The 25444-nt window shown below is 38.3% G+C and overlaps 1 long non-coding RNA gene across 1 annotated transcript; it reads right to left on the bottom strand.

Moving 5' to 3' along the window:
• Positions 1–23292: 23292 nt before the first annotated feature.
• On the bottom strand, positions 23293–24927 carry LOC146473084 (uncharacterized). The gene is made up of 3 exons (XR_014866486.1): positions 24703–24927; positions 24246–24317; positions 23293–24013 (listed from the first exon to the last, which is right to left on the bottom strand). It is a non-coding gene; the product is annotated as an uncharacterized LOC146473084 (long non-coding RNA).
• Positions 24928–25444: the final 517 nt, after the last annotated feature.

Genomic DNA, 25444 nt, shown 5'->3' with positions numbered 1-25444 from the left:
CTTAGCCGTACTTAGACATCCTTAGCTGTACTTATACATCCTTGGCTGTACTTAGACATCGTTAGCAGTACTTAGACATCCTTAGCCGTACTTAGACATTCTTAGCCGTACTTATACATCCTTAGCTGTACTTATACATCCTTGGCTGTACTTAGACCTCCTTAGATGTACTTAGAATTCCTTAGCCGTACTTAGACATCCTTAGCCGTACTTATACATCCTTAGCTGTACTTATACATCCTTGGCTGTACTTAGACATCCCTAGCCGTACTTAGACATCCTTAGCCGTACTTAGACATCCTTAGCTGTACTTATACATCCTTGGCTGTACTTAGACCTCCTTAGATGTACTTAGACATCCCTAGCCATACTTAGACATCCCTAGCCGTACTTAGACATCCTTAGATGTACTTAGACATCCTTTACCGTAACTAAACATCCTTTGCAGTACTTAGACCTCCTTAGATGCACTTAGACATCCCTAGCCATACTTAGAGATCCCTAGCCGTAATTAGACATCCTTAGCCCTACTTAGACATCCTTAGATGTACTTAGACATCCTTTGCCGTAATTAGACATCCTTTGCAGTACTTAGACCTCCTTAGATGTACTTAGACATCCTTAGCCGTAATTAGACCTCCTTTGCAGAACTTAGACCTCCTTAGATGTACTTAGACATTCTTTGCAGTACTTAGACCTCATTAGATGTACTTAGACATCCTTTGCCGTACTTAGACCTCCTTAGATGTACTTAGACATCCTTTGGCGTACTTAGACCTCCTTTGCAGTACTTAGACCTCCTTAGATGTACTTAGACATCCTTAGATGTACTTAGACATCCTTAGCCATAATTAGACATCCTTTGCAGTACTTAGACCTCCTTAGATGTACTTAGACATCCTTAGCCGTCATTAGACATCCTTTGCAGTACTTAGACCTCCTTAGATGTACTTAGACATCCTTAGATGTACCTAGACATCCTTAGCCGTAATTAGACCTCCTTTTCAGTACTTAGACCTCCTTAGATGTACTTAGACATCCTTAGCCGTCATTAGACATCCTTTGCAGTACTTAGACCTCCTTAGATGTACTTAGACATCCTTAGATGTACTTAGACATCCTTAGCCGTAATTAGACCTCCTTTTCAGTACTTAGACCTCCTTAGATGTACTTAGACATCCTTAGCCGTAATTAGACATCCTTTGCAGTACTTAGACATCCTTAGATGTACTTAGACATCCTTAGCCGTGATTAGACATCCTTTGCAGTACTTAGACCTCTTTAGATGTACTTAGACATCCTTAGCCGTAATTAGACATCCTTTGCAGTACTTAGACCTCCTTAGATGTACTTAGACATCCTTAGCCGTAATTAGACATCCTTTGCAGTACTTAGACCTCCTTAGATGTACTTAGACATCCTTAGCCGTAATTAGACATCCTTTTCAGTACTTAGACCTCCTTAGATGTACTTAGACATCCTTAGCCGTAATTAGACATCCTTTGCAGTACTTAGACCTCCTTAGATGTACTTAGACATCCTTAGCCGTAATTAGACATCCTTTGCAGTACTTAGACATCCTTAGATGTACTTAGACATCCTTAGCCGTGATTAGACATCCTTTGCAGTACTTAGACCTCCTTAGATGTACTTAGACATCCTTAGCCGTAATTAGACATCCTTTGCAGTACTTAGACCTCCTTAGATGTACTTAGACATCCTTAGCCGTAATTAGACATCCTTTGCAGTACTTAGACCTCCTTAGATGTACTTAGACATCCTTAGATGTACTTAGACATCCGTAGCCGTAATTAGACCTCCTTTTCAGTACTTAGACCTCCTTAGATGTACTTAGACATCCTTAGCCGTAATTAGACATCCTTTGCAGTACTTAGACCTCCTTAGATGTACTTAGACATCCTTTGCCGTAACTAGACATCCTTTGCAGTCCTTAGACCTCCTTAGATGTACTTAGACATCCCTAGCCATACTTAGACATTCCTAGCCGTACTTAGACATCCTTAGCCGTACTTAGACATCCTTAGCTGTACTTATACATCCTTGGCTGTACTTAGACATCCTTAGCAGTACTTAGACATCCTTAGCCGTACTTAGACATTCTTAGCCGTACTTATACATCCTTGGCTGTACTTAGACCTCCTTAGATGTACCTAGACATCCTTAGCCGTACTTAGACATCCTTAGCCGTACTTAGACATCCTTAGCTGTACTTATACATCCTTAGCAGTACTTAGACATCCTTAGCCGTACTTAGACATCCTTAGCCGTACTTAGACATCCTTAGCTGTACTTAGACATCCTTAGCAGTACTTAGACATCCTTAGCCGTACTTAGACATCCTTAGCTGTACTTATACATCCTTGGCTGTACTTAGACCTCCTTAGATGTACCTAGACATCCTTAGCCGTACTTAGACATCCTTAGCCGTACTTATACATCCTTAGCTGTACTTATACATCCTTGGCTGTACTTAGACATCCTTGGCTGTACTTAGACATCCCTAGCTGTACTTAGACATCCTTAGCCGTACTTAGACATCCTTAGCTGTACTTATACATCCTTGGCTGTACTTAGACCTCCTTAGATGTACTTAGACATCCCTAGCCATACTTAGACATCCCTAGCCGTACTTAGACATCCTTAGATGTACTTAGACATCCTTTACCGTAATTAAACATCCTTTGCAGTACTTAGACCTCCTTAGATGTACTTAGACATCCCTAGCCATACTTAGACATCCCTAGCCGTACTTAGACATCCTTAGCCCTACTTAGACATCCTTAGATGTACTTAGACATCCTTTGCCGTAATTAGACATCCTTTGCAGTACTTAGACCTCCTTAGATGTACTTAGACATCCCTAGCCATACTTAGACATCCTTAGATGTACTTAGACATCCTTTGCCGTAATTAGACATCCTTTGCAGTACTTAGACCTCCTTAGATGTACTTAGACATCCCCAGCCATACTTAGACCTCCTTAGATGTACTTAGACATCCCTAGCCATACTTAGACATCCCTAGCCGTACTTAGACATCCTTAGCCCTACTTAGACATCCTTAGCTGTACTTAGACATCCTTAGCTGTACTTAGACATCCTTAGCCCTACTTAGACATCCTTAGCTGTACTTAGACATCCTTAGCCCTACTTAGACATCCTTAGCTGTACTTAGACATCCTTAGCCCTACTTAGACATCCTTAGCTGTACTTATACATCCTTGGCTGTACTTAGACATCCTTAGGCGTACTTAGACATCCTAAGACGTACTTAGTGTTACTCAGCCGTACTTAGACATCCTTAGCTGTACTTAGACATCCTTTGACGTATTTAGACATCCTTAGCCGTAATAAGACATCCCTGGCCGTACTTAGACATCCTTAGCCGTACTTATACACCCTTAGCTGTACTTATACATCCTTAGCTGTACTTAGACATCCTTAGCCGTACTTAGACATCCTTAGCCGCACTTAGACATCGTTAGCCGTACTTGGACATCCTTCGACGTACTTTGACATCCTTAGCCGTAATTAGACATCCCTAGCCGTACTTAGACATCCTTCGATGTACTTAGACATCCTTAGCCGCACTTATACATCCTTCCACGTACTTAGACATCCTTAGCCGTAATAAGACATCCCTAGCCATACTTAGACATCCTTAGCCCCACTTAGACATCCTTAGCTGTACTTATACATCCTTAGCCGTACTTAGACATCCTTAGGCGTACTTAGACATCTTAAGACGTACTTAGACATCCTTAAACATCCTTATCCATACTTAGCTGTACTCAGCCATCCTTAGACATACTTATACATCCTTAAACATCCTTAGCCATACTTAGCTTTACTCAGTCATCCTTAGACATCCTTAACTGGACTTAGACATCCTTAGATGTACTTAGACACCCTTAGCCGTACTTAGACATGCTTATGCGTAATTAGACATCCTTAGATGTACTTATACATCCTTAGCCGTACTTGGACATCCTTAGCCGTCCTTAGACATTCTTTGACGTACTTAGACATTTTAAGCCGTACTTAGACATTCTTAGCTGTATTTCGACATCCTTATCCGTACTTAGACATCCTAAGACGTACTTAGACATCCTTAAACATCCTTAGCCATACTTAGCTGTACTCAGCAATCCTTAGACATAATTAGCCGTAGTTAGACATCCTTAGGCGTACTTAGACATCCTTATGCGTACTTAGTTATCCTTAGCCGTACTTGGACATCCTTAGGCGTTTTTAGATATCCTTAGCCATTGTAGCCATTGTCACGCGTTCTCAACCAGGACCAGTAATATAGGTATATATTTGCAAGGAATCAATTACTCGGGGAAAGTGTTCATGAGTTCAATGCATGGAGTTTCTCTATCATAATCCCAAAAAAGGTTTGAAAACAAGTCGTGATCTATCCCATGCATCAAAGGAACCAAATTTTCAAATCTCGGTAATGTTTAAAACTGTTTTCCAACGTGAAATCCATTTACACTCGGTCAGGTTCAAAATGCACTCGGAATGATGGGCGGATTGTTTATTTTTTCTGTTTTCAGATTTCTATACCGAGAAGTTCCATCAAAACGTTTGTAGGAAAATAAATCAAGTTTGTCCTTTGCTTTCCCTTTTGTCCTACTTTCAATTATTTTTATAGGTAGGTTCTTTTCCTTTTGTTCCACTTTCAATTTTCACGGAACTTCCTTGTATTGCTCTCTTTTTTGACGTTAGGGTCATAAGTGACTGCTTATGAAAAGTTCGAGAAAATTTATCCAACGGAATTTTCTTGATGTAAAATCCTTATGTAGATGTTATTGTTACACTGAAATGTTAATGTTTTGTTATTTCTTTCCTCAATAAACGGGATCAGTGAACTGACATAAATGTTTGTGTCAACTACATGTATAGGTTTATGTAATGCTTGGCGATTTTTCCAGCTACAACAACACTAAACAACTACAATTCTAGGAATTAAGATGCACGCAAAATCATACTAAGCCTAATTGGATAACAAAACTTCACGGCAAAGACCATGCAAGCCTAGATTTATTGCAGGTTCAATTTCGTGAACCAACACTGATCTTTCACTGAATACTAATCACAGTCTACCTACTGCGGCAAAACTATTCTGGTTAAACGATTGTAAAGAGAATGTGGATTATCAACAATTTAAAAAATTAAACCACACATTATAAGAAAAACAACTTGAAATTAAGAAGTAATGGGCTTCCTTACCGCACTATTTTGAAGTATACTTTGACCAACTTCTATTGTAATTTGTGCATGTAGTGAACCGATTAAAAAAAAACAACAAGGATACAACTACTCGTATTACTATGGAATTTTGAACTTTGTATTCAAGCATACCACCAGGAGGTAAAAAACACTAAAACTGAGAAATAACTTTCACAGTTTCTGGACAGATGATAAGACGCCTGTAATATTTAGCAACTGAATTGGTTGGGATATCCGCGTCTATTGGCCCTACTAGCGCTCCTTTATTAGCTCATATGTTCCTTCACATTTTCGAGTATGATTCCATTCATACGTTTATAAAAAGGGAGATGCCTAAAGCCGCTCCCTTTATCACCAATACTTTTAAATTGCTATCTATATTAGAACTACGGTACGTTATATTAACCAGACAATATAAGTTTCTATAGTAATCCCCTCTACGCTCTCCTGAAAACTTGAGACTGAATAAAGTGAATTCTGAAAATAACTTATAGAAATCATTCGCAACTAGTAGGCTGTGTCACGGCACCGTCTTCTCTCAAATATTTAAAATTCCGCAAAATCAGACGATATAAGATGTCTTCCATACCGTATACCAAATACGAATGGTAAGCTGCTGTACCACAGTTAACAAGTGTGGCTACCATGAGATACTCAAAGTTCACAGGCGACAAACTAAGGGTGGTTAAGGATGTCTAAGGATGACTAAGTACAGCTAAGGATGTCTAAGTACAGCTAAGCTAGGATGACTAAGTACAGCTAAGGATGTCTAAGTATAAAAACGTGTAAGGATGTTCAAGGATGTCTAAGTACAGCTAAGGATGTATAAATACGGCTAAGGATTTTTAATGATGTCTAAGTACAGCAAAGGATGTCTAAGTACGGCTAAGGATGTATAAGTATCGCTAAGGATGGTTAAGTATGGCTAAGGATGGCTAAGGATGTGTCCAAGTAAAGCTAAGGATGTCTAAGTACAGCTAACGCTGTCTAAGTACGGCTAAGGATGTCAAGCTAAGTAGAGCTAAGAATGTCTAAGTACAGCTAAGGATGTATAAGGATGTCTAAGTACAGCTAAGGACGCTAAGTACAGCGAAGGATGTCTAAGTACTGCTAAGGATGTATAAGGATGTCTAAGTACGGCTAAGGGTGTCAAAGTACGGCTAAGGATGTCTAAGGATGTATAAGGATGTCTAAGCACAGCTAATAATGTCTAAGAACAGCTAAGGATGACTAACGACGGCTAAGGATGTATAAGGATGACTCAGTACAGCAAAGGATGTCAAAGTACGGCTAGAGATGTCTAAGGATGTATAAGCATGTCTAAGTACAGCTAAGGATGACTATGTACATCTAAGGATGTATAAGGATCACTAAGTACAGCTTAGGATGTCTAAGTACAGCTTAGGATGTCTAAGTACATCTAAGAATGACTAAGTACAGCTAAGGATGACTAAGTACTGCTAAGGATTCCTATGTACATCTAAGGATGTCTAAGTACAGCTAAGGTTGCATAAGTACAGCTTAGGATGTCTAAGTACATCTAAGGATGACTAAGTACAGCTAAGAATGACTAAGTACTGCTAAGGATGTCTATGTACATCTAAGGATGTCTAAGTACAGCCTACGATGTCTAAGTACATCTAAGGATGACTAAGTACAGCAAACGATGTATAGGGATGTCTAAGTACGGCTAAGGATGTTTAAGGATGTATAAGGATGTCTAAGTACAGCTAATGATGTCTAAGGAGAGCTAAGGATGTCTATGTACATCTAACGATGTATAAGGATGACTAAGTACTGCTAAGGATGTATAAGCACGGCTAAGGATGTATAAGGATGTCTAAGTACGGCTAAGGATGTCTAAGTACGTGGAAGGATATATAAGTACGGCTAAGGATGTCTTCTTACGGCTAGGGATGTCCAATTACGGCTAAGGATGTCTAAGTACATCTAAGGATGTATAAGGATGTCTAAGTACTGCTAAGGATGTCTATGTACATCTAAGGATGTCTAAGTACAGCTAAGGATGTATAAGGATGAATAAGTACAGCAAATGATGTCTAAGTACTGCTAAGGATGTCTAAGTACTGCTAAGGATGTATAAGTACGGCTAAGGATGTATAAGTACGGCTAAGGATGTATAAGAATGTCTAAGTACGGCTAAAGATGTCTATGTACATCTAAGGAGGTCTAAGTACTGCAAAGGATGTCTAATCACGGCTAAGGATGTCTAAGTACATCTAAGGAGGTCTAAGTACTGCAAAGGATGTCTAATCACGGCTAAGGATGTCTAAGTACATCTAAGGAGGTCTAAGTACTGCAAAGGATGTCTAATTACGGCTAAGGATGTCTAAGTACATCTAAGGAGGTCTAAGTACTGCAAAGGATGTCTAATTACGGCTAAGGATGTCTAAGTACATCTAAGGAGGTCTAAGTACATTTAAGGGTGTCTAATTACGGCTAAGGATGTCTAAGTACATTTAAGGATGTCTAAGTACGGCTAGGGATGTCTAAGTACATCTAAGGATGTCTAAGTATTGCAAAGGATGTCTAATTACTGCTAAGGATGTCTAAGTACATCTAAGGATGTCTAAGTACATTTAAGGATGTCTAAGATTAAGTACGGCTAGAGATGTCTAAGTACATCTAAGGAGGTCTAAGTACTGCAAAGGATGTCTAATTACGGCTAAGGATGTCTAAGTACATCTAAGGAGGTCTAAGTACTGCAAAGGATGTCTAATCATGGCTAAGGATGTCTAAGTACATCTAAGGAGGTCTAAGGACTGCAAAGGATGTCTAATTACGGCTAAGGATGTCTAAGTACATCTAAGGAGGTCTAAGTACTGCAAAGGAGGTCTAAGTACGGCAAAGGATGTCTAAGTACATCTAAGGAGGTCTAAGTACTGCAAAGGATGTCTAATTACGGCTAAGGATGTCTAAGTACATCTAAGGAGGTCTAAGTACTGCAAAGGATTTCTAATTACGGCTAAGGATGTCTAAGTACATTTAAGGATGTCTAAGTACGGCTAGGGATGTCTTAGTACATCTAAGGATGTCTAAGTACATTTAAGGATGTCTAAGATTAAGTACGGCTAGGGATGTCTAAGTACATCTAAGGAGGTCTAAGTACTGCAAAGGATGTCTAATCACGGCTAAGGATGTCTAAGTACATCTAAGGAGGTCTAAGGACTGCAAAGGATGTCTAATTACTGCTAAGGATGTCTAAGTACATCTAAGGATGTCTAAGTACATTTAAGGATGTCTAATATTAAGTACGGCTAGGGATGTCTAAGTACATCTAAGGAGGTCTAAGTACTGCAAAGGATGTCTAATCACGGCTAAGGATGTCTAAGTACATCTAAGGAGGTCTAGGGACTGCAAAGGATGTCTAATTACGGCTAAGGATGTCTAAGTACATCTAAGGATGTCTAAGTACTGCAAAGGATGTCTAATTACGGCTAAGGATGTCTAAGTACATCTAAGGAGGTCTAAGTACTGCAAAGGATGTCTAATTACGGCTAAGGATGTCTAAGTACATCTAAGGAGGTCTAAGTACGGCAAAGGATGGCTATACTGCTCAGGATGTCTATGTATATAAGTGTAACCCTAACACGGACCATTATATGAAACCCTACATAAAGTAGTTTATATAAGTGTAGCTGCCCGGACCACTATATGAGTGCCTACACCAAGTAGTTACCCAACACAGCCTACTCGTCCCCAGTGTCTCTCTTATCATATGGCTCTGCAGCCACTTGGATGCTGTTCATGTAAGGGAACATCAGGTATATACTTCATGTAGCCTGCAGAACAGGCGTGATTTTTTTTTTTTTTTTTTGCGTTCTTCAGGCGAGCGCGCGGAGTCAAGCGCAAGTCACGCGCGACGGAAAGGGCGCAAAGATCGCGTGTGACTCGCGCCCCGCGCCCGCCTCGTGCTTGCCGCCGCTCGCCTGAAAAAAACGCAAAAAATAACGCGTGTTCTCGGGCTATACTTCATGCTACAATGACTCTGACTTCAGGAAACTGAAAAAACGTTACACAACGCCTTTTATCAAAAACTTAGAAAAGAGCTTTGTGCTTTACAGACAAACAGTCTAGCCACTTACAGCAACTGGATAAAGCAAATTTTCCATCTTGGTACGGTAGAAGGCTGCAAGATATATGTGTTTTACTGTAATGTATAAGGCTAAACTCAATTTGTGTTCCATGGCCGGGACAATCCATGATTTATTTCAGGCTAGCAACCACATTTATCAATTAAGACAAACCGACTTTGTGCTACCCAGATTTAACACTGTCACTTCCAGCCAATACCTTGGTCCCGATAAACTGTGGACTAACCTCTCCAGTAAGAAGAGAGTTGCGAGCAATCTAAAAGAAGAAGGCGTAATCTATCGAGCTTTCTACAAGATGGATGGAAGGACTGCCATCTATACAATTCTTAGTTTTTGTAACAGACATTGTAATATTTATCTCAATTTCTTACAAAAGTTTTTATGGAGTTATCTCAGTGACTCAGTTATAGTCACTTAATTGTTAGTTAGGTGTACACTGTTAGAGGTCGGATCTCTGCTAGATACTTCAGTTTAGACACGTTAATAAAGTTCATAGACCTTATTCCAAAATGCCGCTACCACTGATTTTAACATTGTTTTGTTTGCATTCGAATGAGCCCTCCTTACCTCGTTCTTAATCTCAAAAATCAAAAGAAAATTTTACCTTGAACGAGGCAAGAAGGGCTAATTTGAATGCAAACAAAACTATAGTAAAATGGGAGCCATTTTGGAATAAGATTTATTGATTCCGGGGGGGTACTCCCCTAAAGGGTGTGGGTTTTTTTTGCCGTTTTGGTCTGAAAACGGGTATAGATTTTGACCATTATGGTGTTAAGTCGGGGGTGGTTTTCAAGGGAATCACGAGAGTGTATAAACGTATTTGTCTTTTCAACTCCAAATGAATAGTAGAGAAAGAGAAATATCCAAAATATATCATTCGAGCGGAATTTTCGGGTGAATTTTACCAATTCTTGACTTCGGCACTGTTGTGACGCTTAATTACGCTACAAGCCAGGTCTGAAAACGGGTATCGATTTTAGAGGCCAGGTCTGAAAACGGGTGTAGAAAACGGGATGTTTTGGTCTGAAATAGGGGTCAGGATTTGGAGAACTGGGCGGCACACCCCTACCGAGAATACCGAGGAGACCCCCCCCTCCCTCCGGGGATTGATTGATTGATTGATTCGTTTCTTAAGGTCATATATAAATAAATATATGCGAGCTAGCAAAACCCTGATTGTTTCATAACTTAGTTCAGAGTATTAATTGTAAAGTCTTTAATAAAGATTGTTGTTATTGTTATTACCATATACAGCTTGTGCAAATTCTGACAGTATCATGAGAAAACGATTCGACTAAGATGAATATAAACGTTTACGCAGAAATGGCTCATAAAAATGAAAATTAGAAACAACTGGTAGTATAAAAGCACTATCTAGCTTTTAACACGCAATGCTTATCCTTCGTGTTCAATAGAAATTGTTTTGATTGTAATGGTTGTTGCGAAACCTAAGATCCCCGAAAACTGAGACCCAATGGGGTCTTCAGGAGCAGACTTCAGAAGCATTCCAGCTGCATTTGACCCTCAAATTTAATTTTGAACAAGTTACCCATTGCAATTATTTGCTCTTTTCTTTCAGGACGAAATCGCAAATACTATTTGAGAATTATTTTGCAACTACGTGAAACAGTATTTTCTTTTGTCATAATTTCGAGAAAAACTTAGACGAGACAAGTGCCTGGTCTTGAAGCTACGCCCCCTACGGAAGGCGGAAGCAAAGACACCTTTCATTTCTGTATTTTTTAACAGAAATCTAAGACCTCTACTCAGCAGACTTTAAAGATGCTCTGATCCGTTCCTAAGACTCCCTAATTTCTTCATTTTTCAACCAGGCTCTCGGTTTTCGCAGACACAAAAACTTTCTAAAGACCTTCTAAGTATTTCATCTGTATGCCTTTCGTTGTTATATCCTTCAGTATCAGAATTTCACAATAAGTTAAACCGCCATACGCCATTTGCTGGCACCGTCTGCAGTTCACACATTCCCGTCAAAATCTACCATTTACGTCAATATTATACAGCAATCGAAACAATGAGAAAAGAAATCCAATTAGAAGGAGCTTGAGCTGTTATTGATCTTGCCAACTGATACGCTTACAAGGGTAAAAATACGAGGCCACTGTTTCCAGCCAAAAGGGAGAAATTTAGAGTTTGGCCAAAACGAAAACTAACACTGCTTTATCATAGGCCAAAGAAATATAGTAATTAGCGAAAAGGGAAAAGCACATGATCTTTTACCTGATAAAATACTCTCTGCTGTGAACAGGAGCGATTATTTTTAATCCTGAAACGAAAACCACGTGTTCTACTGAGGTTGATCCACTCCTTTATCATAAGCCACAGAAATAAAGAAATTAGGGAAAAGGAAATAGTACATGATCTTTCAACTGACAAAAGGTTCTTTATTTATTTATTTATTTATTTATTGATACTGAGAAATAAAAATAGAGAAAAGAAATAGGGTCCTGATTAATCAGCAAATAAATAGACTCCAGTGTAAAATCACTGGTTCACAAGTTCACTGGCGCTTGAATAATTGCTTCGCAAGTGACTTAAACTTGTTAAAGTCACATACCAATCTTATTTCAGAGGGTAGCAAATTATAAGCATGCGCACCATTGATCTTAAAACTGGCCTGGTATTTATGCCAGAAAAGAAAAACACACGTTCTACTCAAGTTGATCCACTGCATTTTCGAAAGGCAAAGATGAATAGTTATTTGGGAAATGGGAGAAGTCCATGATTTTTTAATTGACAAAATTCATTTGGCTGTAAAACCGAGCAATTATTTTTATGCCAGGAAAGCTAAACGCACGCCTTACACAGCTTTGTCTGCGGCTTTATCGAAAGTCAAAGAAATCAGGGAAAAGGAAACCTGTAAACCGGAATGATTATTTTTATACTAGACTAAAAAGTACCAAGCACGTTCTACTCAGGTTGATTAATTGCTTTTTTGAAGGCCAAAGGAAGAGAGTCATTAAGGAAAAGGGAAAAGTACATGATCGTTTAACTGAGAAAATGCTCTTTGCTGTGAAAACGAGCGATTATTTTTATGCCAGAAATGGAAAACGCACTCTGTACGGCTTTTTCAAGAAACGGAGGGACGATTTTTATGCCAGAAAAAGAAAACGCACCATCTACGGAAGTTAATCCAACGCTTTTTCTAAAGACAAAAAAAATAAAGTAATTAGGGAAAAGGACATGATCTTTTCACTGACAAAATGCTTTTTGCTCTTAAGCGGAAGGATTGTCTTTATGCCTGAAAGGCAAAACAAGCGTTCTACTGCTTTTTCGAAAGCCAAAGAAATATAGCAATTAGGGAAAAAAGAATAAGTGCACCACCACTGAAAAAAATACTTTTAAGTGTTGTAGCGAAATAAATTACGTTTTGCTATCATCTTGTTTCGAAACAATTTTTTTATTCCGCTTGTAAGCCGCCCCCCCCCCCCCCCCTCCCCGGATACAAGGGCATCCAAAACCACTCATAAAATTGCATAAGTTAAGGCTTACTTATGAAAGGATACCGCTTGACACCTTATAAACATATTTGGAACAATCTACCGAAAAATTGACTTAGTGCCCAGGAAACATCACCAGAAAGAAAATTCCACGGAAAAATATTTCGACGTTGCTAACCTAACGCGTGAAAATTTTTTAATCAGCGCATCAAAATAACCTTATTCAATGAGTTTGCAATCATTTTTATGGTATAAGAATGGTTATTTCTCGTTACATGATAGTGCAGATATAATTTCTTTTAGCTTTGAATTCACAGGGAGGCTTAGATTTTAGAATTGCAGTCATGGGCTCTTGTGGAGGTCATGTGACATTTGGTCACGAACCCACCGCTGGTGAATTATGAGACTCGCGGGGAATTGAATCTCGTCACTGTAAGACCCATATCCCAAAGATGACGCCATTTTCGCTGATCCTCGGAAGTCGTTGAATACAAAACCAGTAAGCAAAAGTCCATTTTATTAATTAACTATCACAGTCAAATTCATTACCACGCGACCTGGTTTCAAACCTTGCAAAAGACGTCCGTCAATCAAGCATACACACGGGTTACCGAGGGGTCAGTAATGCATGTTTATCCGTTTGTCTTGCAGAGGAAAGTATGTTTTCCTATGGGTTTGCCATAAAACGCATAGGACACCCCCCTTTGTAACAATGAACACCTCTTAAACTGGGTCCATTTTATATAAAAGTGCCGTGTCGGTATCTGTATAGGAAAGATTTTCGCAGAACCCCATACATTAATTATTTAAACATTTTTTGACTTAAAAACTCTTACTAATACTGGCCATTTTTGGAAGAGGGTTTATACTGTGACAGCGGTGCATATATAATTAATGTAGGGGGCTGTGCATAAATCTTACCTTCTTTTTTTTGCAAAACGTGAGGTCCACATTGATTGATGGAAGACAATATATTTTTATTATCATTCAAAGTAGCTTATAATTCTTTTCTCTTTCTATTTAAGTCCTTAAAGAGCACAAAAACATTGTTTCTGATCATGCAGGATTAACATAAAATTATATATTACAAATCTGTTGCTATGACCTCATAATACCATGACAATATCTTGGCTTTCTGAAATGACTTGTAACACCTTCCTTTGTTTGCAAATCATGTGCAAATTTACAACAATAACCTGCAGTTTTGATAGATTTTCTTGAAATGTCACAAAATGTTGAGCACAAAAATCTGCAACTACTCTGACACTGAGCATGGCAAAACTTTAACCTATGGAAATTTAGTTACATTGGAAAAAAGCAGCTTCTGTGGAAACACCATTAGTAACTATAGTAACAGTCAATGTCTTTTACAGAAAATTCATTTGAGTAACTTTTTTTATTTAAAGGAAGATATCAAATGTTGCATAGATGCAAAAGACCAAGACATATTGCCCATGGGAAACTCTGAGGCAAAAGCACAGGCTTTCATCTTTTGTCTGGTCAACTGTGCTTTTAAGTTAAAACGTAAGCCTTTCTTAAGGCGCCATTTTAATAGTACTCCAAACAGATCAAAAGAAAATAAAAAGCAAACAATATATAAACAAATAAAATTTTAATAAATGAACACATTGTTGAAATGTGTTTCTGTGCTTGCTAAGCTTATTTGAAGCTTGCAAGGACTGTTTTACAAACTTGAAGCTGCATTTACACTGATATATTTCTATATTTCATGTTGTAAAACCATGTCACAAGCTTCAAAATTATAAAGTTCAACTGTCTTTGTCTTTATATTCCAGAGTATTTTCATTTCATCTGGACCTGTTTTAAAAGCCCTAAATAATTTTAGTAGAAAGGCTTTTTTGATAACTGACACAGTCCACCACACAGTTGTTCAAAGCCCGATTAAGCTAATCCTGGGTTAACATGAACTTTGATTCCAGTATATTTATTTATTCATAAGGATTCGTTCAAAAGATTTTGTCCCTGACTTTTGTCTTAGACGTTTCTTTACCATTGGCTTAAAATGAGCCTTTAAAATCATTTTTAATGAGCGAAATGAAAACCTTGGTTAAGTTTTAATCGTGGATTAGTGTTAATCGGCTTTTGAACAACCCAGCACTGATGAATATCATAATTCTGTAGGCTACATATGAATATTTTTGACACTGCTTCCTTGGCCTCATAAGGTAAGGTGATAAGGTAAGGTGATCAGCATTAATCTCCACCTCTCCTTCTCTGAAATCAGCTCATAGCAAGTGTTCACTTCAATTGTAACGTTTTGTAATCTTAATAACCCAAATTACTGTAAAGCAGTTTTGTGCTGTTTCAACATTGTATTGTAAAAAAGTGTTCACTTTGCCAACATATGAAATCTGAGGTCTTTTAGGGAAAATTCGGTTATCACACACGAAATCAACCCCTGAATCCCAAAATTATATAATATTATAAATTTTATCAAAATAAATGATTTGGTTATTTTAAAGGCGCCAGACAGTCGCCTTCCGCCACTGTTGCTCGGCTGCTTATAAAAGCATTACCAGGGGCTACGAAATCGAGGACGTGCAACAAGTGACTTCACTGGCAGAGCCTGTATGAGACGGAAAGGCATTTCTCAGCAATTGTGAGGATAGCATTGCTATTCTCCCTGAGACCTTATTACCAGTGCTTTAAGCCCCCAAAACTATGTTTCGTGGTGAACATGTACAGGTTGTTTTATGGGTGACACAATAAAATATTGCATGAGTCTGAAAACTGTCTTGAGGCAACATGATGGCTAATCACACTATCAGTGTATCTCATGATTAAAGCCTTTAATTTTTCAGTTCCAAAGAGAGAATCTACAGTGAAAGTCCCTTCTTCAAAAAACCACGGTTCATAACTCTTATTTTCTGTACATACAGTGAGTTTAGTACCTAGAGAGAAAACGGAAACGTTTGGGAGAGATAAAAAAGGCCAGGGTAGACAAGAAGGTATGAACATACAAGCTTTATAATTAATTGTACATCTACATCTTGTCCCATTTTATTATGTGATACAGGTTGCAATCTTTAGTTTTGGTATTTAACTTGCATTTGATGACCTGCTATATTTTCTTTGAACCTTTATCTTATTACCTTAATTAATAACAATATCATTCATTTTTTATACTGCATAAATATTAACATAACTGTAACTTTTAATCTTATTATGATCATTATGACCACGGGTTTTAATTGGAAGTTAACTTAAGTTGTAACAGTTCTTGTATCTCATAGATTCACTCAAACAGTAACAGTTTAATTTATTACAATTTTCGAATAAATTAAGTAGACTATCTTTTGTGTCAATTGTCTCAATGTTCAAATTCAAACATATTGAATTTAATATGTTGCTGGTGACCACAATTCCAGTGTAGTTGTTGGGTTTTGGTTTTCAGTTTGGTTGAGTAGTTGACTTACATCAAATAGTGCTGGTCAGTGATTACCCGCAATATTGTATGTAGGAGACACATTGTTGTAGTTCACCATGTTGAATGTTCAACAAAAGATCAACTTTTTCAGTTTGATTGGAAACTATATTAACAGATTAACGGTGTGGCAAAAGGATCCCCCTTTGTCCTCTTATGCCAAACACGTTTATGAGCTCCATCAAAAAGAATCTTAAGCGCCAAGACAAGATGCCCTCCTTCTACAAAAGATACTTGGATGACACACTGACAATTGTGTGAGCTGTAACAGCTACAACAGGTTTCCTAGAAACACTTAGCAATTGCAATTCTTCTGTCTCATTGACCATGGAACTGCAGTCTATTATTTTCAACAAACTACTCTTTCTTGGAATGCAAATATAAAGAAAGGCTGTAGATTAGAGACAAAAGTCTACAGAAAACCAACCAACACAGGTCTCCTTCAACAAAATCAACAACAGAAAAAAAAATCATTAGTGGAAACAATGCTGAACTGTGCCTACCATCCCTCATCCTCTTGGCAATATTTCTCTGAGGAATGTGAACATCTGAAAACAATGTTTTCGAAACTCAAATATCCAGCAAACTTTGTAAACTCAACCATAACCCAGGTTATCACCTCAAAGGCCTCCCACGTGCAGATTATCCATAACAACAATTAAATCGCACACAAATCAGATGACATACACTGCCAACTTAGAGATTTTAAGGAAGCAAAATCGGTAAAGAAATTCAGCCAGTCTTCACAAGGAGAAAAATCCAACATGATGTTAAGATACACAAACTGGAAGCCAGCAAACCGTACTGCCTCATTTATGAGATCCAGAGTGATCCTTGGGGTACGCCTGATGTGACAGAGGCCTCTCTGGAGGTGGCACTGCAAACGGTGACTCTTTGTTTGTGATGAAAATAAGTGCTGAATCAGTCATGTAAGCAGCCAGTAATGTTAAGTGGTGCATGCCTTGACAAGTTTTTTCATTACAGGAATGCAGCTAGAAGCTGTTGCACACCCTATGTGCACTGAGACCCGAAACTGATGTTTCATGTGCTAACACATACTGTTCCAGAAGCAGAAGACCTGCTCACCTCAAAGACTGTGCATAGCTGGTGCTGATCTTTAAGGCTTTTTCTGCAAAGCTGTTTATATGTCAGTTTTTTATGCACTTTTTTCATCTCTATTCATTTAAATTTAGGACAATTAAAACAGTTACATGTACAATGACATTGTTCCAGGATTGAGCCCTGTGAAAGTATAGGATGACATCTTTGGGACTATTGCCAGTAGATTGAAGCGCTGTTGCTCTTTAACATCTTGGTTTATCAGCAGCTTTCAAAACCATACATCAAGGGATAAGAATTACATGACTACTACATATGTACTGAATTAATTGATGATGTAATGATGTTATATGATACATGTAATATGATAGCTTGATTTAACACAATAAACGATTCTAACAACTCCGGTAAAAGGCAAAGGAAACCAAGGGAGACATCTACCTAACAGTCCTGGCCCTACAAACACTCCCACTGAATCAATGGATACCAGTCCAGCCCAGCTGTTGTAAGGCTGACAGTGTAAAACACAACCTACTTCTACCAAAGAATTGCTGAAGTAGTTAAAGAGACACGGGCATGACAAGCAGAATAAGCCAAGCACTACAACAAGGGTTCCCAATCCTTACCTACCTACAACTTAACAATAAGCCCTCAATGTAGTTCAAGTCATAATTAATTGAAGTCAATTTGTTTTCATGAACAGTTACCGGTAGTACCAGTTACTGTTATTCTCACGTAATGTCTGGAGTGCCCCTTGGAATTGTTCTTCAGGTCTTGTTTTGCAGTTGTTGTACAGGTCTACAATTGGTGAAATTGTTAGAAGGAACCGCATGAACTAGCATTTTTATGCAGAAAAATTCACAGATTTGTTTCTTTTTAAAATCTTGTTTAACCCACTTTCATCATACTGTCAATCTGGTTTTGCCTCTTTGGATGGTGTTGTTGTTGACAACAAGCCTGAGATAAATGGTGACAAGACAAAACCCTTAAGTTGTGGATTGCAGCATCTATTGCTGTTTCCATTTATTATCTTTGTTTTCTATGATATTGTTTCCTATTTGTTATTAAACTATTCATTTTTTAAATAATTTAACAATAAATTTATTATACCTTAAAAAAGCCCACTTGGCAGTTATAAGCTATTTTGTAGATTTAAGCCAGAAAAGTATTGTTCTGGCCTCATGAGATTATGGCTTTCATTCATTCAACCTTAAATTACTTTGCAGTTCACAAATGATCACTTCATATATGCACTTTCAGAAATGATCTTAGGTCTTCATTTGCCTCCACTATGATATTCCAAGCAATATATTATACTTGTATCATAATTTGTTTGATTATTATAATTTTGCAAGTTCCTAAGAATACAAAAACCATCAACTAGTGTTAGCGTTATCTTTTCTCATAAGATACAATGGCCCTCTTATAGTATTATACTCTAAACAAGAGCAAGGAACTTTCAAGTGTCATTGACATGTGCATGTATATTATTAATTTGAAGCCACAAAGTCTCATACAATACGAACAGTAACAGAGAGTATGCTTCTTTTACAAAGAATTAACTGTATACATACTACATTAATTTTAGCCAATTCGCCAGAGGCCTGAAAAAATCAATATTATTAAATATGTATGTAAACTACATACATGCACAACAACTGCAGGCGGCATGTAAAAGCATTTTAAGAGTGTTTAATGTTTAAAGGAGTCCCATAGATTTTATTTGTTGGTAACGTAACATGTTAAGTTAATTGAGCGACTGTATAGTTTTATCCATTTACCTATTTTTCACCTTTGAATCATTGAAACATGTTTGCAGTTAAAAGAATTTTAAAATTATCTGGATGATGAGGAAACAAAAAGAGGATAAGTCCATGCTGGAATTGAAAGCACCCATTGCACCCCTCTGCCAACTAATGCAGTTGGAGGGGCATGCATTTTGAGTTTATCAGTATATTGAAGACCAACTCCATTCCAAGGGCTATTTTATCTGGCATTTAGTAGCATTATTTGCATTAGTAAGCCATACATGTTTTAAGAGTTGAAATGTTCAGGGGGGGGGGGGGGGGGGGAATTTAAAATTGCAGTGGCTTGTCTTGGTGCAATAAATACTTCATACTGTTTGTCCCACTCCTGTAGCTCAGTAGAAGAGCATCTGAACTAGTAATCAGAAGGTCAGGTACGACTCCTGATAGGAGAACTCGGATTTTGCGAGTGTCCAGGTGACACTGAATAATACATCATTCTCATCTATTTACGCGGCTAAAATATTGCATCACATTTTATTGTCCATTGCGCATATGCCACACGACATTCCAACCCTAGCAGTATGCAGGATGTTTGTCCCATGAACCTAGTTTAATGGCCTTGCCAGATTTCCTGTATTTAAAAAAAAAAAAAAATAAAAAAAAAGCTCCCACAAGTCTCCTGTAGCTCAGTGGTAGAGCATCCGAAGGTCTTAGGTTCGACTCCTTATATCAGATTTTTTTCTGAGTATGCCGGTGCCACTAGCTTGAATAACACATCATTCTCATGATGTATATAGTTAGAGAGCAAGTCACAGAAAAATGAGGTGACTTTCCATTACATTGTTTAACATCATATTGGAAGTTGTATTGTCATATTGATCTCCTTTGTCCTGATGATGTCAGAGTTCAAAAAGAGCTTCTTAAAGAAGCAAAGTTTTACCAAGTTCAAGGAATTATCGTTCAACTTGAGGGAAAACGTCTTCAACTATCATCTTCCGTAATAATAAAGAATGAACACCACAATGAAGCTCTTCTGACCTGGACACCTCCTGGCGCTACTTTCTTGCCATTGTACAGATCTTCAAGACATTGTTAATTACGTATAATGCTATCCATGGACTCGCTCCAGCGTATCTTAGCGAACTTATCACCCTAAAGACCGTATCTAGATATAGTCTTAGATCGTCCGGCGAAGTCCTCCTTCAACCACCCAGAATCAAGACTCTGCGTACGCTGGGAGATCGTAGCTTTACCGTAGCCGCACCAGCGCTCTGGAACAATTTACCCAATGCAGTTCGCTGCGCACAAAGTGTTCAATCTTTCAAGGACAGGTTGAAAACTCATTTATTTGGACAAGCCTTTGACATTTATTAGAATTGTATTTTAGCCATTGACCTGGCCATTGTAATTTTAAATTATATTTATTTAGGATATCTTTATTGTAAAGCGCGTGAGAGCATCTATTTATGATTCGCGCGCTATATAAGTAATAAATTATTATTATTATTATTATTGTCCAGGGTGATGTTTTTACTTAATTAAACCTGGAGGTCTTGGATAGGTGATCAACACCTATGATTAACATCACCCTAAAACAGGTAAATGTGGTGTTGTCAGGTGGGCCAACCAAGCATTTCCGCACCACACACACACTCAATGCCTGGAACAAGTTAATGTTTCTTCCACTCAGGTAGTGTTGCACACAGGGTACAAAAGGGTATGTAAGGGTAGGTAGGTATGTAGGGTACACAAGGTGCAGAACAGTATGTATGGTAGAAAGGGTGTGCAATAGTATGTAGACTTCACGGGGTGTACAGGGTACCCAGGATGTCCAATGGTATGTGGGTGTTTACTGGGTTTCCAATGGTATGTAGGGTGTAAAATGGTATGTACGATACATAGGGTATACAACGATAGGGATGATGCACAGGATGTGCAACAATATGTAGGGTACACAAGGTTCAGAATGGCATGTACGGTACAGAGGGTGTGCAACTTTATGCATGGTGCAATGGTATGAGGGGGTTCACAGGGTATCTAATGGTACAGTTTGTAGGGTGTACTACAGCATGTACAGTACAGAGGAATGGTATGTAGGATACACAAGGTATACAACGATATGCATGGTGCACAGGATGTGCAACAATATGTAGGGTACACAAGGCGCAGGATGGTATGTACAGTACACAGGGTATGCAACTATATGCATGGTGCACAGGGTGTTCAACAGTATGTAGACTACACAGGGTGTACAGGGTACCCAATGGTACGTGGGGTTCACAGGGTATACAATGGTATGTAGGGTTCACAGGATATCCAAACAGTGTGTAGGGATGCTCGGTGTAAAATGATATCTAGGGACGCAGGGTGTACATTGATATCCAAAGATATGCATGGTGCATAAGGGTCTCCATGGTACAAATGAGGTTTATAGGGGTACAGTGTGCCTTATAAAATAATAAATTTTATTAAAAACTGGATCATTGTATAATGCAATTCCAGGGATTTGATTGGCTTAGCGGCTATGGTGAGCCATTATACCATGCCCGAGAAATGGCAACCATTCAATTGATTTTTAATTGTTCTTCAAAGCGAAATGGGCAAAATCTAGCAATATTTCTTGATTGTTTTTAATAAAACAATTATTCCACTCACGCTTGTTGGATATGAGATGATTATAGCCGACTCGGCGCTACGCGCGTCGTTGGCTATCTATCATCTCATATACAACGCGCGCTCGTGGAATAATTGTTAAGTATACAACAGAAGGGTCCACAGGTTATGTTATGTCCTCAGGGGCACATAAGGTATACCAGACAAATGGAAATGTATGTAGGGAGTATTGCCCAAGGACAACAACTGTACTTTTTTCTCTGGGTTATAGCGATTACAGCGTGCTAAAATGGATATGTATGTCATTTACCTTATATGAAATAATGTGTTCAATAACCATAAAAACCAGAGACTTATAAGGGCATCTGCAGGGAATATAACCAGACAGGTATACCAGTTTTGGTGCAGATTCTGGTTTCTATGCCGCACCTCTCGTCAAAGGCTTCAACACATTTTTATAAGTGATTAAGCTTTCAGTCACACATATATGTAGACAGCAGTTTTATCCTGCGAGGTTTACATTTGCAGTTATACTGGGCATTCAATAGTCATGCTGGCATTTAGATAGTGATGCTTACCATGCAAAGTGGCACCATTTATTCTAAGATACTCTGAATAAAATCATCAAAAATAAGAAATAAAAATTAAAAAAAGAATAAAAATGTTATAAAAAAGCTGTTTACGGCATTCACTCCTGTTCTTTGAGTAAGGTTGAGTAAGGAGTTTTGTGCTAGTCGGTGACCGTTATGTTACTCTGCCCTTTTTTCTTTATATGCAGACAAAATGTCCAGTTACCATGTGTTGGCATGTAAAATATGTCACTCTGTGTACTCACTCAGCTATATTTAATGGAACTTAGCACATAAAAGAGATCATACCTTTTCTAAGATTAAGGAGTGTCACATAGATAGTGATGGTAATATTTGATGCCAACTGGCTATTCCTTTATTTGCAATATTACGCAGGTAAAATACCCTGTCACCATGCTAAAGATTTCATTCCTTTATTTCTACGATTAAGAAGTGTCATGTAGTCAGTCAGCTATGGAGAAACATTTTTTCTTTTTCACCTTTAAAAGCCAACCACTTCAAATGCTCCAAACGATTTTCAAAAATACAAAACTATTCAAAGAAATCAATCTTGCTGAGAGGTTAGGGTCAGGGTTTGTTAGTAAAAAAAAAATGCAATAGTGACCATGCACCATTTTGGCATATTCAACCTTTTAAGCTCCAATATCAACATACATTTTCTTCTCACTATTCTCCGTATTTTTGTCATGAAATTAGGAGTATTTGTCAAAAGATGAAGACCTTTGTCTTTGGTGGCTATTTCCGTTTTTTATCATTAGCTGAATCCTTGAACAAGTTGTGATATTGTGAGGAGAATTTGCATGCTTGTCACTATCTCGTCTTAATGGTTAAGGGAACCATCCCAAAATACTAGAAGTAACCTTGAGATAAATAAACATTCTGCTCAAGGGAGTCAGTAGATATAATCCCAGTTGGTTCATGTTAATTACACAGGAGTTGGCACTCAGTGGTTTATGCAAAAGGTAAGTGTGACTATTTCTTTTGACCAATTTAGGAACCGGTAATAAAGATATGGAGTGTTTTCATTCACATGACTACTGGCTATATTGGTTTAATGAAACAAAAGAAAGTATTTGCATAGAAATAGAGTTCAATTCCCAGAGGTTTAAGTTGGGACACCAACATGGCCGCCATTTCTTTGTTTTGGGACACCAACATGGCCGCCGTGACATCATGTGAAAACACTCTATAATATAGTAAAATGCTACAATAATTATTAATCTTCCATCGAAAATCAAGGCTGCTGGCTACAGAAAACTTTAAAGGAGCCCCAAAAGGCCAGCAGCTGAGAATTTCAGAGTCCAACCTGTGAAATGTTAGAAGTAAGCAACCTTACACCAGTAAGCTAACAGCCTTGATCATCAGAAAGCCACTGGACAAAATAATATACTTCTCACATGCAGAATATTTTCTTGAGACACTTTTGGCTGCTGAGGCCTCATAAACAACCAAAAGTGTCAACAAATTTCTTTGCTATAGTTGAAAAATACCCGAAACCTTGTCCTCCATCTCAAATGCACTACATCCAGCTCTTCATAAGTTGATTGAGGTTCAGCTCAAGCTATGAGAGTGCAGTCGTATCCAGGAGTGGCATTCTCTACCTCAGTTACTACATGTGAAAGTGGTTGGCTGCCAGGGCATAGATGATGCAGTCCTCATTTGGTATGACCTTTTCTCTTTGCACTCAATCATACATGTATATGTTTTGGTTGGCCCTCCAAATATCTGTCCTGCAGAAAATGAGGAAATAACAAGAATGCCATCAAATGTGACAAGATTTAAATCCACTTGTTTATCCAAATGAGGTTGTGGTTATTGTGGTGTCTGTTTCCTGAGAGCATGTTTTCCATTTTTTATAACCTTACAATGTCTGGAATAACCTAGAAAAACAAGATCAAAAGACTAACTTGAACTTTGGACAAATATTACTGTGCTTGGTGATACAAATGAACTTTTCCCTACCACATGCTTTCCACTGACTGGTTATCATTCATGAAAGAGCATCTGACAACTGTTCCTGGTTGCTGTTGGTGGCTGTGAAAAAAGCACAAGAATTTAAGGCATATAGCAGCCATAAAACATTGGGTTGAAAGAAGGGAAAATGTACAAGTAGTCACAACTCCCGCTCTAAAGCTTATAATCTTCATGACAGTTTGGGCATCTTTACGACATTTCTGGGACTTTGTAGGTTTTATTTTAACACGGGACAACTAGTTAACTGGAGTCTGTTTACAAAATCAGGTATCCACAAGCACAAGAATGAAACTCTCCAGAATCACACTTGCTCTCCAACAAAGGAAAAGTAATTTTGCACACTTCCTCAAAAAATGGCTTAACCTGCTTCCTGGTCCCTACAGCATCCTTTAGAAAGGTCTATTTTACAGTTATGACAGCCACACGCAAGTCAAAGGTCACTTACATGCATGTGCAATTTTCTTTCTTTCTGGGTGATCCCCTTTTGGGCCTCTTCTTTGGATTTCTCAACCTTCTTCACTTCTCCATTCTCTAGTTTGTACTAGCTGAGAGACAAAACTTAAGCGCACTTATGAGTGAACACAAAAAACTTAACAGACCTCAACAAGAAAACAAAAACACTTGGCAATGCTGAAATTAAAGAAAATAACCATATTGCACTCAAAATACAATCAAATGCTCCTGTTAGCCAACTCATTTGTGCACGGCACGCCATATTCAGGGTTGTCGCTAAGCGCCGGCTGCCGGCGAAATTCGCCGGCTGGGAAAGAGGTCATCGCCGGCTGAATTTTGGGTGGCAAGCACACGGTTAAAAGGGCAATGAACAGTTCTTTAGTTACCCACAAGCAATTGTTCGATTTAGAATAATATATTTTAAGTGAAAAGGTTGAATAAACTCCTGACTACCTTGAGTATCGATGCCGTAAAGTAATTGAAATAAAGTCTTGTTTTGAGAACTTGTTTACCGTGTCCTCTTTCCGTTTTCTGCGTCCGCCATCTTGTCGACACGAAGCTTGGTAGCCCCCGCATTAAAGGCGTTGCGAAAGATTGGAAACGAGTTTGTTACCAGGTATTTGTGTCAGATTGGAGAAAGAAGAAGTCTTTCTCTGTAGCATGACAGAGAAAAAAAACATGAAGGAACTTCTTCGTAATGTTTTAATACAGCTTTTAATTGGTTAAATTTTATT

Source organism: Pavona decussata, unplaced genomic scaffold (assembly GCF_977016875.1).
Source record: "Pavona decussata unplaced genomic scaffold, jaPavDecu1.1 SCAFFOLD_95, whole genome shotgun sequence".
NCBI lineage: Eukaryota > Metazoa > Cnidaria > Anthozoa > Scleractinia > Agariciidae > Pavona > Pavona decussata.
Note: the sequence above shows the minus strand (reverse complement) of the source record. Positions and strands in the feature narration are given on the sequence as shown.